At 39.5% G+C, this 16,037-nt stretch overlaps 1 long non-coding RNA gene across 1 annotated transcript; it reads left to right on the top strand.

Moving 5' to 3' along the window:
* The first annotated feature begins 8,782 nt into the window (after window positions 1–8,782).
* Window positions 8,783–9,588, top strand: LOC103698124. The gene is made up of 2 exons (XR_001878981.3): window positions 8,783–9,015; window positions 9,114–9,588. It is a non-coding gene; the product is annotated as an uncharacterized LOC103698124 (long non-coding RNA).
* Window positions 9,589–16,037: the final 6,449 nt, after the last annotated feature.

The following is a 16,037-nucleotide window of genomic DNA, read 5'->3' as shown; positions in this document are numbered from 1 at the left end:
AGCCGCGAGCGCACCATCGCACTTTTATTTCACTCTCTACTTTTTTAGAATAATCCAACCCAAAGCCCTTCCACTACCCTGAATACCCTTCTCCCGCCGGCTGCGATGGCTCTCAAATGACCAAGATGTTGGGTTTAGCTGGCCAAGTTCTCGATGTGGTAGGAATAAGTTGGTGTGAAAAAGAGGAGGGAAACTTTACCAAAAAAAAAAAAAAAAAAAAAAGGAGGAAAAAGAGGAAACAAGAGAAAAGAAAAGGGAGAAAATTAAGTAATTAACAGCCTCTTCTCTCTATGTTTATGCATTAAGTGGGCTTCTTCGAGAAAAGAGACGGTGCTTCAAGATAGGGCACATGGTGCACCAATGGCCCTTCCCCTAATTATCTTAAAGTAAACTTCAATGATAGTGTGTCGGCGGATGATGTATCAGGAGGTGTTGGTTTTATGATTAGAGACTATCTGGGCAGATTAGTCGCAACAGGTGGGCGTCGCATGCCAGGTCTCACGGTTGTTGGGGCGGAGCTTCGGGCGGCCTACGAGGGGTTGTCTTATGCAATGCAGGTTCTTCGTGCTGAGCAACGTGCAACTTGAGGGAAATTCTTCCTTGGTGCTTGATTGGATTCGGACCGTGGACAAGTATGGGGACGGTCACCCACTCATCCTGGATATCAGGAAGTTGGTTCACGAGATGTGTAATTCTCAGATTGTACATATGTTCCGAGAGGCAAACAGGGCTGCAGACTGGGCTGCCTCTTTTGTAGCTAGGCATTCTGAAGAGTTTCTTTGGACGTCTGCAGCAGACATTTTTACTCTCTTGTATTCTTTACTTTCTTATGACTTGGCTGGATATACTCACGTTAGAGTAATTTAAAATACTGTTTTTCAAAAAAAAAAAAAGAAAAAAAAAAAAAAGAAAGGGCCTCTCTAAATAACGTACTCTAGCGACCTTGCTAGAGGGTCTTTGTCCGCTTCCAAAGGAGGGTGAACACGGAGAGGATTGGTAGGGAAGCTGGATAGGTGATATCACGTGCGCCCACGTGTTAGGGGTTTCGGAATTAAATTTTTGATTATGAAATTTTCTAGATGTCGTCTGATGTAGATAAGAAGTTAAAACCTTTTAAAGTTCAAGGATGAATGAAGATGGTAAGATCATTGTATTTAGTTGCACAATGATGATCTTATAGGACAATGAGCTTAATCATCCTATTTCTCAAATCATCCAGGCTCCAGCCTAATAATGAGATATCCAACGTTAGGGTCAGATATTCAAAATTATTTTAAGATTGTAATCTTTGACAAAAATTTGGATGCAAAAAATTTATGAAGCCGCTATTATGATGCAATGCTTTCTGAGCTGCCTATCAATGGCTACTACTTGCTCGAGCTCCCCTTCTATGGTCCTATATTTTAATTTAAAAACTCCTCGACAACATTCTTGGTATCGACATTATATTGTATTTTAATTATTGAAATACAAGATGTATGCAAGTTCTCCAGGAAAGAGCATTTGATAGATTACTGTGATCCCATTTGTCGAGATAATATGAGATTATTTATACTTGTAATTTTAGTTTATATAGTCCTTCATAATCACCGTAGGGTTCTTTTTTTTTTCTTTCTCTTTTTATTTTTTTGCTAGACCAAAAAGGGGAGGGGAGGAGGAAGGGACAAGCTCACCCCCGCATAGCAACCCCTATTGGGACCCCATCCCGCCAGGAGAATATTCGATGCGAGCAGAAATGACCGGCCGGTTTTACTCATATCCTTTCCATCCGTATGCCGGCTTGGTTATCCCTTTGGGCTCCGACACGAACCCTCCATATGAGTACGTCATATCTGGCACCGACGAAGGCTACCAGCCGACCAGTAGCGCTTCCAGACCCATGTCAATGCATGGAATATTCGGTCTCCAAATTTAATCGATGCCCGTGCATTTCAAACCTGCAACCATTTTGTTGGAAAGAAACGTTCCATTCCAACTAAGCGACCACCTTGGTAGCACCGTAGGGTTGGTTGAAACCAAAGAATAGTCCGGCAGTGAGCTACGGCAAGAATGTTTGCTTGACAAGTAGAGTTGGGCAACGGGCCGTGCCGGGCCGGCCCGGCCCAGGCCCCCCGGGCCCAAAGACTAAACGGGCCGTGCCTGGCACGGCCCGCTTACGAAGCGGGCCGTGCCTGGCACGGCCCGTCCCAGAACGGAACTGCAGCCCGGCCCGGCCCCAGGCCCCTCTATTGGTGGGCCGGGCCGGGCACGGCACGACACGGGCCGTGCCAGGCACGGCCCGTAACGGGCGCAACGGGCGGCCCGCAACGGCTCCGAATGGGCCGTGCCGGCACGGCCCGTAACGGCTCCAGACGGGCCGTCTGGAGAGGGGGAGGAAAATAGCCGTTTCCAACGGCTATTTTCGGGAAAAAGACGCTTTTACCCCTCCCAATAGTCCAATAACGGCTGAATTGAGGGGTATTTTGGGGAAAAAAATTTTGGGCTTCTATAAATAGCCCATTCCTCCCTCATTCTCACCACACCAAACCTCTCATTCTCTCCTTCTCTACTGCTATTATTTCTCTCTTCTAAAGTGCTCTTCTAGCAATTTAATTTTTAGTTTGTTCAAGTGCTACACAAGAGGAGGTTCCTGTTGAGAAGAGAAGGTCGCTTCTGTTGAGAGCACAAGAGGAAGCTCGGAATCTCGGCTCTGCCTCTGCCCTCCGACCCTCTACTCAATTCCTCCTTGCGGTTAGTTTTTATTTTTTGAATTAATCATAGATATGTCATCTTTTGAGGAAAGTCAGTTTGGCATTCCTGTTTCTGAGGGAGAAGAAACTAATCCCCAACCCCCTGTTCCTAGTTCCTCTAGAACTGGTGAACCGAGTGAAGGTCAAACCTCTTCTCGTAAGAGGACTAGTACTGTATGGAATGAATTTGATAGAGTTATGGTTGAGGGAGTCTGGAAAGCTAGATGTAAAAAATGTGCCAAACTTTATAGTTGTAGTAGTAGTGGGGGAACAGGGCATTTAAAAAGACATCAAGAGAGTCATAGGATGCATGATTCTCATGCTCAAACTCAAAGTAGCCTTAATATACAAGGGGGATTACTTGTAGGTAATTTTGCATATAATCATGAAAATCAAAGAAAAGCACTTGTAAAATGGATAGTTAAGGATGAATTACCTTTTAGTTTATGTGAATCTTTTAATTTTGAAGAATATGTTCAATTAAACCTACAACCTGCTTACAAAAGAACTAGTAGGCGTACATTTAGAAGAGTAGCTATGACCAATTTTTTAGCAATGAAACAAAATTTAATTGAAACACTTTCTACTTTAAATGTAAAAATTTCATTAACTTCTGATATTTGGTCAGCATCTGTAGGTAGTAATTGTTTTATTGCCATTACTGCTCATTATATTGATAATGATTGGCAATTAAATAAACGTATTCTTGCTTTTCGTGCTTTTGATTTTCCACATTCTGGGCAACAAATTTCAAATATAATTTATCAAACTGCATGTTCATATAATATTAATGAAAAAATTATGTCTATTACTTTTGATAATGCATCTAATAATAATTCTGCTGTTGTATTATTAAAAGACTCATTGCATCCCATATTAGATGGAAATTTACTGCATATTAGATGTGCATGTCATATCTTAAATCTTTCTGTTCAAGCTGGCATGGGCATGATTCAAGATGTGATTTCAAAAATTAGAAATGCAGTTTCTTTTATTCATGCTTCTAGATCAAGACTTCAAGAATTTAAGGAATTATGCATAAATCATGGTAAACGTTTTAAAAAATTTAAACTTGATGTAATTACTCGTTGGAACTCCACATATAGCATGATACATGATGCATACCCATATAAAAATTTATTAAGTGCATATATTAATGATCGTGGATTAGGATTTACATTGACTGAAACTGATTGGAATAAAGGAAAAATTTTGGAAGATTTTTTGCTTAGTTTTTATAATGCTACCAATGTTCTTTCTGGTATTTATTACCCTACTTCATGTTCATTTTTACAACAAGCATATATAATTAGTCAAAAATTTGCAGAACATAGATATGATGATGTTTTAATGCCTATTATTGAATTAATGGAATCTAAATGGAATGAGTATTGGGACAGGATATGTCCTATGCATAACTTAGCTGCTGTATTTGATCCTAGAGTTAAATTAAATGGCGTGCTAATTTTACTTGATGCATACTCTGAAAATATGAATCAAGATGCTGAATCTGCTAAAGATGAGGTAAGACAACTTCTTTATGATATTTATGCTATATATGATGAAAAAATTCGTGGATCTAGAACACAAAATACAAACCTCTATTCCTCCTTTTAGTAGTTCTCGTTCGTCATCTATTTTTTCATTCATTGCACAGAGAAGACACACACATGCTTCAAGTTCCTCTTCATCTTCTTCATCTTTAAGTAGTGAACTAGAATTTTATTTACGAAATGATCTTCATTCTGCATATGATGAAAATCAAATAGAGAATCTAGATGTATTATCTTGGTGGAAGAGTGTTAGAAATCAATATCCTGTTATGTCTGCAATTGCACGCGATATTTAGCTGTGCCGATGTCCACGGTAGCATCGGAATCCGCTTTTAGTGCAGGTCGGCGTGTTCTTGACGAAAAGAGAAGTAGGATGACGGGCGAAACGGTGGAGATGCTTCTCTGCTTCAAGGATTGGCTGGATGCTGAGGCAAGACTTCAAGATAAAGGTGGACATAATACAACATCCTCTGATGATGATGATACAAACACTACTGAAGACTGAAGACTGAAGACTGAAGACTGAAGAGTGAATACTGATTCACTGAATCACTGATGATTAGTAAGATTTCTTAATTTTTTATAATTGTACATTTTTATTGTATTCTGGAGGTCAGACCAAGGTCCAAACCTCGGCCCTTTCTTAGTTTTTTATTGTATTCTAGAGGTCAGACCAAGGTCCAAACCTCCCTTCATGTACCATTTTGATTTAAATTAATAAACTGGTAGGGGTCTATGCCAAACCCCCCACCATTAAGGTGGCTTTATATTCATAAATCAAGATTTCTTAGTGTTCAATATTTATTAATTTATTAAAAAAATTTATGAAGCATTAATTTTTATCGGGCCGAGCCGGGCCCAGGCCCGGACCGTGCCAGGCTCGCGTGCCAGCCCGGCCCAGGCCCTTATGGGCCGTGCCGTGCTGGCCCGCGGGCCGTGCCGTGCTTGGCCCGCGGGCCTAGACCGGGCCGTGCCGGCCCCGGCCCGAAGCGGGCCGTGCCTGGCACGGCCCGCTGGCCAGGACCCTCTAGCCCAGCACGGCCCGGCACTGTAGCTTGCGGGCCGTGCCAGGCACGGCCCGCTTCGTGCCGTGCCGTGGGCGGCCCGGCCCAGTGCCCATCTCTAGTCACAAGCGGACGTCGCATGTTTCGATTCACGCTTCTCGGCATGCTGCAAGGTCGACGTTCAAACACTCCACCGTTGGAGTTATGAGTTGCCGACAGCTACCAAAATCTTGTCTGCTTCGGAAGGAGAAACAAAAAAGATGACAGCTATCAAAGTCTCGCCTGGTAAAAATAACGAAAAAATAAAAAATAATTTTTATTTGGTTAAAATTTCCAAAATAAAAAATAGTATTTTTATAGAAATAAAATTTTTATATTTTATAAAAATATAGGCATAAAAAAGTTATTTTTTATTGATTAAAATCAGATTTTTTTTAAAATACTCTTAAATCGTTAAAAATTTATAAAAAACCTCTTTTTCTTTATTAATAGTATAATATATATTTTATGTAATTTTTTTCAAAAAATATAAGTGCTCAAACAAATATAAGTTATTTTAAAATATATCAACTTTTTTATGAACCAAATATACGAAAATTATTTTAATAAAAATAATATTATTAACAATTATTTTTTAAAAAATATTTTTTTTTCATCTAAACTGTCCTAAGAATGCAAATGGAATTATTGGCCGATGGTTTTCGAAAAGTTTAACACAATCGTCCAGATTTGCTTTTATCTCTTGGGAGCTTCCACCCCTGGCCACATTAAGGTGAACTTCGACGGAAGCCTGCCCTCTGGGGGCGAGAGTGCGGGAGTGGCATTTGTGATTAGAGACTATTGTTTCAGACTACTTGCTGCGGAAAGATGTCATTTCTTCGAGGATTCAATGTTTGGGACGAAGCTCAGGGCTGCATGGAAGGAGCTCGTATACGCGAGACATGTACTTGATGCCAGTTGCATCTAAGGCTGCAAATGGGTCGAGTCAACCCGAGATCCGACCCGGTCCGACCCGCGTAGATCCAATCCGATCCGAATTTTAGGACCTGCGGGTCCGGGTCGGGTTCTAAAATTGGATCCGAATTATTTTTTGGGTCGGATCTGGGTTTACCGAATGGGTCCGATTCGAAAAGAGAGAAAAGAAAAAAAAGCAAAAGAGAGTTTTTTTTTTATGTGGTTCGTGATACTATTGGTCCGTCACGATTCTCTCTCGATTTATTACACTTTTAACACCTCTGTGTCTCGTAGCTGGTTTTTTTTTTTTTTTTTTCATCTGTTTTTTGGTTTTTGTTTTTTTTAACTTTTGCAGGGAGGAAGTGAGGGAACACGGAACTGAATCTGGGTCATGTGCCAGCTTTCTAGAATGGAATTGGATTTTGGAGGAAGGTCTGGGATTTTATTTGTCCTCGTGAGAGGGGATCTGGGAGACGCCAAGTTCCGTCCAAGCAGTCATGTAGACAAAAAATTGTGTGATATGAAATTTAGCTTGTAGGCCGACTTAGTTAGAAAGTCATGGGTCAGTTCTGACTGGAGGTCAATTGCAAGTCTTTCAAGTCATGGGTCACCCAGCACCTTACAATTATGATATGACCAAATTAGATTTGCCCAAACTCTTTTCCAAAAGCACAAAAAAAAATAGACCCGATTCGAATCTGAACCCATCCCGACTCGGACCTGAACCCAACTCGGACCCGACCCGATCCGATCTTCAACCGGGTCGGGCCTCGATTCAAAGTTATGATCCGAACAAAAAATCAGGTCGGATCGAGGTCACCCAGGACCCGATCCGATCCGACTTATTTGCACCCCTAGCTGCATCATACTGGAGGAAGACTCAATAGTGTTGATTGAGTGCTTACGGGAGGAGGGGCAGAGGAAGGTTGAGCACCTGCTCCTAGGAGATATATGACGCATGTTGCAGAAGAACCAAGCTATAGATTGGATCGCCTCATTTGTTGTTCATCGCACTGGAGATATTTTGTGGACCCAGCAGCCTTTTATTCCTTCTGATTTATGTAGTCTTCTTGATAGTGATGCAGTTGGCTATACTCATGCTAGAACCGTATGAGCAACCGATGTACCAAAAAAAAAAGGTTTAACACAGTCGGCTTTCTTTTTATGTAAAAAATAAGGCACACTTTTTTCTTTTTTTTGGCAAAGGGGGGAGGGGGGTGAGGAGAATCTCATCGTGTAGCAATTCTCACTGGGCCTCCTTCTGCTGGAGAGTGTTCAGTGTAGGTAGAAGCTTTTTTACTCATATTCTTCCTATTTATAACCAAATAGTGATTCTACCGGGTAAATCAGGCAGAAAGTATTCGGTCTCCGTATTTAATCGATGTTCATGTATTTCGAACTTGAGATATTTTGATGGAATCAAAGCTCCGTTCTCTGCTACAATATCGGTGGCGACGAGGTGCACTTTTGAACCTTAATTTGTATCAGTTGATGGTCGATCACGTGCACCCCACAGGCATCATCCTATCCAGTGGAAAGGACAGCAGGAATACGCCGCCACGTGCATGCACAGCCTTTTTCTCCACCACGCACGAGTCGTGCTCTGGTGGAGGTCCCTCGGAGGAAGTGCCATCCAGATCCTTCCAGGCTTCTCCAGCGACGCCAGCTGGCTGTGGACTGTAATGCCACACTCGACTCCACCCGTAACCCCAACCCACCCTCTCTCTCTCTCTCTCTCTCTCTCTCTCTCTGAAGCTAAAGCGAACGGAAAGGCACTAGAACAGAGGGCGGTACATAGAGAAACGGAAGGGGAAGGGTGTCGTATCCACCGTTGGATCACCCACCGCACATTTGAGCCTCTCTCTCTCTCTCTCTCTCTCTCTCTCTCTGTGTGAAGCTAAAGCGAACGGAAAGGCACTAGAACAGAGGGCGGTACATAGAGAAACGGAAGGGGAAGGGTGTCGTATCCACCGTTGGATCACCCACCGCACATCTCTCAAAACGTGCACGCATCTCAAAAACAGTGACGATCCGACGATGGATTCGCGGGAAGGATGCAACCCATCCCACAGAGAAACGTTTGGGGGCGGATTACCATCGCGGTAATAAAAGCCAAGGCGGACGCTCTCGCAGAGCCATTGAATGGCAGCGGTTTAAAGGCCAAACGCGTGACCCCACACGGTGTCGCTCGGCGCGCAGCGCATTCCCCGTCCATACTCCATAATCCCATACCAAGACCTACCGCACCATGGTCCTATTTATACCATAAAAATATGGCTCCCACAATAATAAAAATATGGCTTCCATAGCAGACACTGCGATGGATAATAATGAAAATTAAATAATCATTTACGTGTTTGTCTGCAAGAGTAATTCGAAGCATCATTCAACAGGGGGGTAAAAAACAAAAAAAAGAGGAGTAGCTTATGTTTTTTATAATTTTCAAGGTCCGGGTACCATGGCCATATACGCGTGATGTTAAACCGATGCAACCACCGTAATAATTGAACCCCGGTTCGACACTTCCACCCGAACGTCTCTTTCATCTCGCTTCAGATGCCAGCCCACAGGTTATCGCTCTCCTACTCCAGTCTCTCGCCAAACCCCTCCTATAAATACCCACCCAAAACTCCCATTTCTCCTTGTCACCTCAAGTTCCTTCATACGCAGTCTTCACAACCTTAGCAAGCATCATGAAGCCCCTCTTCACCACCTTGGCCCTTTTACTGATCCTCTTGGCCTCTTCCTATCTTGAAGCCACCATAGCCGGCTCACGTAATAAACACACACTAATCTCAGATGTATTCCCTTTTTCTCTCTTAATTTTTTTCTTTAGTTGTACTGATGAGAGTGCTTTTTTTTCCTGGTGCTAGCCTTTTGCGATTCCAAGTGCAAGGTTAGGTGCTCCAAGGCGAGCTTTCAGGACCGCTGCCTCAAGTACTGTGGGGTGTGCTGCGAGGAGTGCCACTGCGTGCCTTCGGGGACTTATGGCAACAAGGATGAGTGCCCTTGTTATAGGGACAAGTACACTGGCTTTGGCAAGAGAAGGAGGCCAAAGTGCCCTTGAGCCTCGACCGAAGGCCTGAATATCCTTTATATATCTCCTAAATTTCGTCCACTCTCGGCAGTGGTCGCTAGTGGGTTATCAACTTATCATGTTATGGTGTGTGTCTGTAAAAGTTGATATGGAGTGGGATATATAAAGGAAGTGGACTTTTCAGTACCATCTATATTTCATAGTACAGATGTGAGAGTGGTGACGGGTGTTTGGAGAAAACCATATATACCTCTGTGTTTCTTATATTTGTTCTCTGTGATCGCATTGAAAGTTTTGTCATCTTTTTCCAACTTTAGATTTTGATGGGTTTCTATCATTTACAGCCGCAATGACCAAAACTACTCCTATCTATAGTGTGTCAATTTTGCTCTAAAACGGAGAAGTATCGCCAACAGTGCACATTCCAATTTTTTATTTCCTTCAGGAGTAATTAGCCTTTCTGTATTAAATGCCAATCCAAGTGCATGATGTTGAGTGCACGGACTGGTTCCGAGGATAACATAAATTTCTGCACATTAATTTCCTTTATATTGTATGCAAATTATGTGTCTAATTGAGCACTCGGCTTCTACTTGATGCTGATATCTAATTTATTCGTGTCACATTTACATGATCAAAATAGTTGTGCTTTTAGTGGGAGAAAGTTAGAGCATATTTAAATATACTGTTATTGAAGTAAATTATAATTATATAAGTAATATTTTGACTGTATTAACTAACAAATTTAAAACTAAAGCAGTGTTGTATCTTTAATCAAGTGATATATATGGAAGAATAAATGTTCCGGTCATGGACATTTTCTAATTTATGCAGGTGTCCGTAGGTCATAATATTGTGGTTGCTTGGTTCCACTTACTCCTATGATTGTTCCCTTTAAAACGCCAGCCTCGGATCCCTGTTGCTTTTGTGCTTTTAGGAATGTGAAATTGGTTTATTTGTTTGAAGATTCTCCTTTCAGCTACGTCCGCTGAAAATCCTATGATTGTTCGCTTTAAAACGCCAGCCTCGGATTCCGGTTGCTTTTGGTGCCTCGGCGACCAGTTGCTTTTGTGCTTTTAGGAATGTGAAATTGGTTTATTTGTTTTAAGATTCTCCTTTCAGCTATTCTGTCCAGCTACATCCGCTAAAAATTGGTTATATTTTTTCGTGACGGTTCTTTGCATTTCTTTTATTTTTCATCTTTTTTATTTTTAATTATATTTTTTTTAGTTTTGGGGGTTTTTTTTTCAGTCTGTCAAGAGACCTCACTCTCCAGCTTTTTCTTGGAAGGATCTTTTCTTTTATTTCGGCTTTTTTACGTGGCAACAGCCTGTGTGGCACCAATCGTCTGTCACTTTTGCCAATATGGCACCCGTCGACCGTCGTCGTTTTTACTGGCACCCGTCGTCGTTTTTACTGTCGCCTCATCCTGAAAATAGTGGGAGTTGTAGAATGATAGATTATTTTTTTTGGTCAAAGTGAATGACAGATTATTCACGGTCCACAGCTTGTAAGGAAAAAAAAAAGCTATGCGGTGCCTTTACTTTTATCCAAGCTGTTAATTGTCTAATGTCATGCTGAAGTGGCACCTCATGAATGGTAATATGACTCACATAATTTACCAACAAACCAAATTTTTAACCGTCCAAAGCGTTTAAGTAAATTTTTATTATCTATGACTATGCAAAATAGATACATGCCTCATTAATCAAAACAACAAGACAAAAAGTTAATGCTTATTGACATATTGATCTAGACTGCTAAAGAATGTAAATTGCCACAGTTTTGTAAGGTGCATTGGTTTATTCATGTTTCCCTAGTGCATACATCCTAATTGGTCTCAGTGACTTGGATTCCTCTCTCATCAGGAATGGGTCAAGAGATGAATTTAAAGAGGGAGAGAATAATAATTTAATCAAATAATAATGTAATCATGGACACTATAAAAATTTAATCAAATAGAGTTACAGAATTTTTTGAGTAATTTTACAATGGGCTTTGGGCACCATACCTAGTGATTGTCTTTCTTTCTTTCTTTTTTTTCCAAAAAAAACAGAAAGAATGCCCATCGTACAGGTTCTAATACTTTGGACATGCACCACCCAAAACTCAAAACTAAAACATATGGTTGCTAAATCGAGGGGACTTCTCCCCTATGCAGTCTCAACTCCAGAAGCAACATTGTTATGTGAGACTAAAAGCCAATATATTATCTTGTTCAATTGATAATGTGGACGGGTTCTAGTGAAAAAATTCAACAAGTAGACTCACCTTTGGATTTTTTTTTTTAGAATGACTTTTGAACTACTCCATTTTCATTATTCAATCCACTCTTTTCTCTATTTGAATCAAAACCGATGCACCCATCTCACATGGAGATTAGATTTGAACTAAGCTCATCTTATTAGTATTATTTCTAAATTTAGTTAATATCGTTTCTAAGATTACTTTTTATAGAATACTGACTTATAATAAATAATAATATAATTAAATTTTGATTAAAAAAATTAACTATAATTAAATTATATGAGATTAAGAGATAAGTTTTAGTAACATGGAAATAAGCTAAATAGTTTAGAGAAATTGTTTACATTGGTGATTAGAAATCAAGTTAAATAATTTAGAGCAATTAATAGAACGTCCTAATTTGACAAGCAATGGTGTGTGGAGGTGATATAAGAATGGTGGTAACATGACATCTTGGATTTGCTTTGAACTAAAATAAGTTAGAAACCTAGAATAATTATATATGCTATCATAATCTCATATACTTAACCCAAGCTAATTTTGAAATGAGACTCTTCCATTTATACAAGTTATAAATATTTGTAAGCTTTTCTCCTTGTGGTTCCATTATAATCCCAATTTTATATTATAATTATAGTATATTATGATGCACTAAATAGTTAAGAAGAAAAGTGTCAAGAAAAAATCAACTCAACTAGTACCGCCCTACAAACTAATACACAAAATCTCTGGGGAAACATTGTCATTATTCTATGTTCATTAATAATTTGTTATAAATATGAAATTTTTTAGGATAATAGGATGAAGATGTTCATACCTTGAATTGGTTTCCTCCAATATTTTATCAACTTTAGATACATTTAACATTCTTAAACAGAAGAAATATGATAAGGAAGCAGGCTAAATACAAGACCGTAAACCTATAGCTTTTAATAAACAGTAATATTATGTTTTACAAAGATAATCGCATGAAATATAAACATATCATTTCTTTTACATGTCCTTTCTCCATTTATTCTTCTATTAACTTAAAAATAATTACAAAATTTGGTATGTTCGAGATCAGTTATAAATCATGACAAGTCATTCTTGTGGCATTTACTTTATCAAATGTAAATATTTGGTAGCTTCACTAAGGTGATAGTTATGATACCTAACTAATACAATGCAATTGGGTGACATGTAGGAAGTCAAGAACCAAAAATGATGTTGAGACAATTAATGTACTATTTTGTTGTTGAAATCACCTTGCTCAATTAATTACCTCGTATGTATGGTCAAGGAAATGGTGACATGTTCGTACGATATGTATCACAAGCCATGTCACATCTTTGGCCTAATCGAGCCAATTTTCCACCAAATGAAGATCAACTGATCTTAGACCTTGCTAACAAGGGAAGAAGAGCACATAACTAACTTGCTCTATTTGCCCTGTGGAAACCTAATATTGCAATTCACAGCATCTCGGTAATTTGCGTCCAAAATCCCAACTCTGCCCCTAATGGTTTCTCCCAAATCATGATCCACAGTTGTTTTGGAAAGGTTTTGCAAAAGATGCAAAGTGTTAATTGAAAAAGGACTTATAAGAATAGGGATATTATCAAGAACTTGCATTACAACTCCACCTTTTGTGTAAGGCAAGCAGAGAGTGGCATTGGAGAGTAGAGCCCTAGCAGAGTGATTAGAATTTAGAAAGCATAGCGTATCCCATTCCTCTGGGGCTAGGAGGGTATAAAGTAAGGTGGTAGTAAGGTCTAAAGATCATCTAGATTTGTTTGGGGATATACTGCTCAATAATCGAACAACATCTAGGGTGTATTTGGTTCGTATGGTTCGTAACAAGAATCGGAATTGGGATGGATTAAATCAAAATGGCTATATTTCCTTATGTGTTTGGTTCGTGAATGGATTTGGAATCAAAATTGGAATGGAATTTGAATATTAGAAGAGAATCCGGATTGGATTTTGGAGGATTGGGGTGTTTCATTTCCATTAGAATCGAAATGAGGATGAGACTCCCATCCAAACGGTTTGCATGGGGGTCACCTATTTCCATTTTTATTCCATAGGCCAACTCTCCTCAACCAAACATACCTCGAGTTGCTAAGCAAGGAGGCATGGGGTATAACTACTAGGATAGGTACATATATCAAACTTTTCAGAATATAATCCATCGACAGGTGAGTGGAAGTGAGAGGCAACAATTGATGAATATATTAAAAAAAATGCAGTGACAAATTAAGTATCCTTGCATCAGTCTCATTTTAATTATCAGCCAACTGATATAGAGGTTGTTCTGTATCAACTTCATATACCTAATGAAGATGGGTGGAGCTTCAGCTCTTCCTTTTCTGGAAAAAGAAAAATCCAACAACCAGTTAACAAGGAGCATAATCCACCATCAGAAATTTGACCTAATTAAGCTAGTTTTGCCAACAGATGAAGATCCAACTAACCTTAGACCTGGATAACAAAGGAAGAGCACTGTTAGATGCAGCACTCAAGAATCAAACCCAAAGCATATGGTTGCTAAGCAGATGGATATGGGAAGTGACTATTGCATCAGGCTTGAGTTCTTGACATGCTCTAATATTATTGAACTCATGTTTATATTCATTAGGTTCTACTTTTGATGCTATTGCTCTCAGGTTCGCATATGCAGTGAGAGGCTACAATTCCTTTATGAACATGTCAACAAATGCAATGGCAGGTTAATTGTCCTTGCACAAGTCTCTGTGTATTTCTCAGTCCTATGATATAGAGGCTATTCTGTAATTGACTTCATTTACATAATGAAAAAAGATGGGTAGGGCCTTGGCTCTTGCTTTTTCTCCCCCAAAAAAATGCATCAAATGGTTAACAATGGACATTCCACTGTCACAACTTTGGCCTAATTAAGCCAGTTTTGCCAACAGATGAAGTTCCAACTGACCATGGACCTGGCTAACAAGGGAAGAATGCTGCTAGCTTGCTACATTTTCCCCCTCATAAGAAGGGTGTAAACATAGTATTTGAAGCAATTCACAGCATCTTCGCGTTAAATCTATGTCCAAAATGCTGACACTGTCATTAGTAGTTCCTTCCAAACCATGATTTAAAGCTGCTTCAGAAAAGTTCTGCGAAAAGTTAAACATTTTCTGTGAGAGAAAGGACTATGAGGATAGGGGTCACAGTGAAGAACTTGCATTCACCACACCTTTGTGCATAGCCAGCCAATTTTTGGCATCACAACATAGAGCCCAGAAGATTGGTTAAATAACCAATTTTTTGTTGCTTACCATTAAAATTTTCTTTAGGGCTGTGAACTTGAACAAAGTATAACATGCCCCATTAAAAGTGGGGCTGAAAGGATCTAAAGATCATCTAGATATGTTTAGCGATGCATCGCTCAAAAATTGAATCCAAAATGTCTAGTTGCTAAGCAGAGGGGGTAATTACTAGGATGATCACATTTCTCTATCTGTTCTAGTACTATCGAACTCGAACTTAGTAGAATATAATACATTAGCCGGTTAATAAGGAATGGAGATCTTGGTTACTCTATTGTAATTTCTCCTTGTTATCACAACCATCAAGTCCTATTCGACCAGATAAGGAGATAATTGGGGTTGGGGAGTGAGCAACCTCTTCCTCTTACAGGAGAGCCCCTTAATTAAGCCTAATGGGGCATATATAGTCTCCATTTTCACTATCATGATTATAAAGGGGACCTCGTAGTCCATTTGGAAGGCCAACTCTTTTTTGTCTAAACAAAATTATTGAAGTCTGATTTTTGGGATTGTACGTCGGCTAAGAAAACATTTGACTTAATTAAACACTATTTTTATAGCAACTATCTGGTTTTAATAAATGTTTGTGTAGATTTTGACGTGAACAAATGATTGATATGCTTGCACATAGTAGCTTGTATATCAAAAGTTAATAAAAGATCATTAACCTCTTATTAGTTCTTCTCTATCTTTCATGAGATATAGATGGTCCATGGTAGCAAAATTTTCTTAACACTACAATGGCTCGGAACTTGGCCTGAAGTTAACTTGAATTTAACTGAAAGTTAAAACTTGCAGTGTCTTCCCTCTTGTTATGAACTGTCGGCGTCTATGGAGATTCAAATGTTCACAATCTTATTGCACCATCTTGAATTAAGATCAATGTAATATCTTTCCATATACCAATTAGCCTTACTAGGTTTTATCCCAAGTCCCCTCTCACTAAAGTTTCCATGAGCGAAACATAATTTGCACCAGTTTTTAGAGGATTGCCATGAAGTTGCTGTCATCTATCTTGCCGGGCAAATTATTGAATGGTACTAATGATCATGGTGATAGCATCTTTTTGTTCATGCAACCGGATCATAAATGTGCAACCGAGTGAACATGTACACACACACACATATATGTGTGTATGTATATTTTTTGCCTTTTTAAAGATAAAAGACATACCTAAAAATCCATGCAAACACCTTCAGATGTTTAGCCAATATAACCAATATAAATTAAGGTAAATCTTTTCC

The sequence above is a fragment of the Phoenix dactylifera genome, chromosome 16, assembly GCF_009389715.1.
Source record: "Phoenix dactylifera cultivar Barhee BC4 chromosome 16, palm_55x_up_171113_PBpolish2nd_filt_p, whole genome shotgun sequence".
In the NCBI taxonomy this organism is placed as follows: domain Eukaryota; kingdom Viridiplantae; phylum Streptophyta; class Magnoliopsida; order Arecales; family Arecaceae; genus Phoenix; species Phoenix dactylifera.
This window is presented reverse-complemented; position numbering and strand designations above follow the sequence as displayed.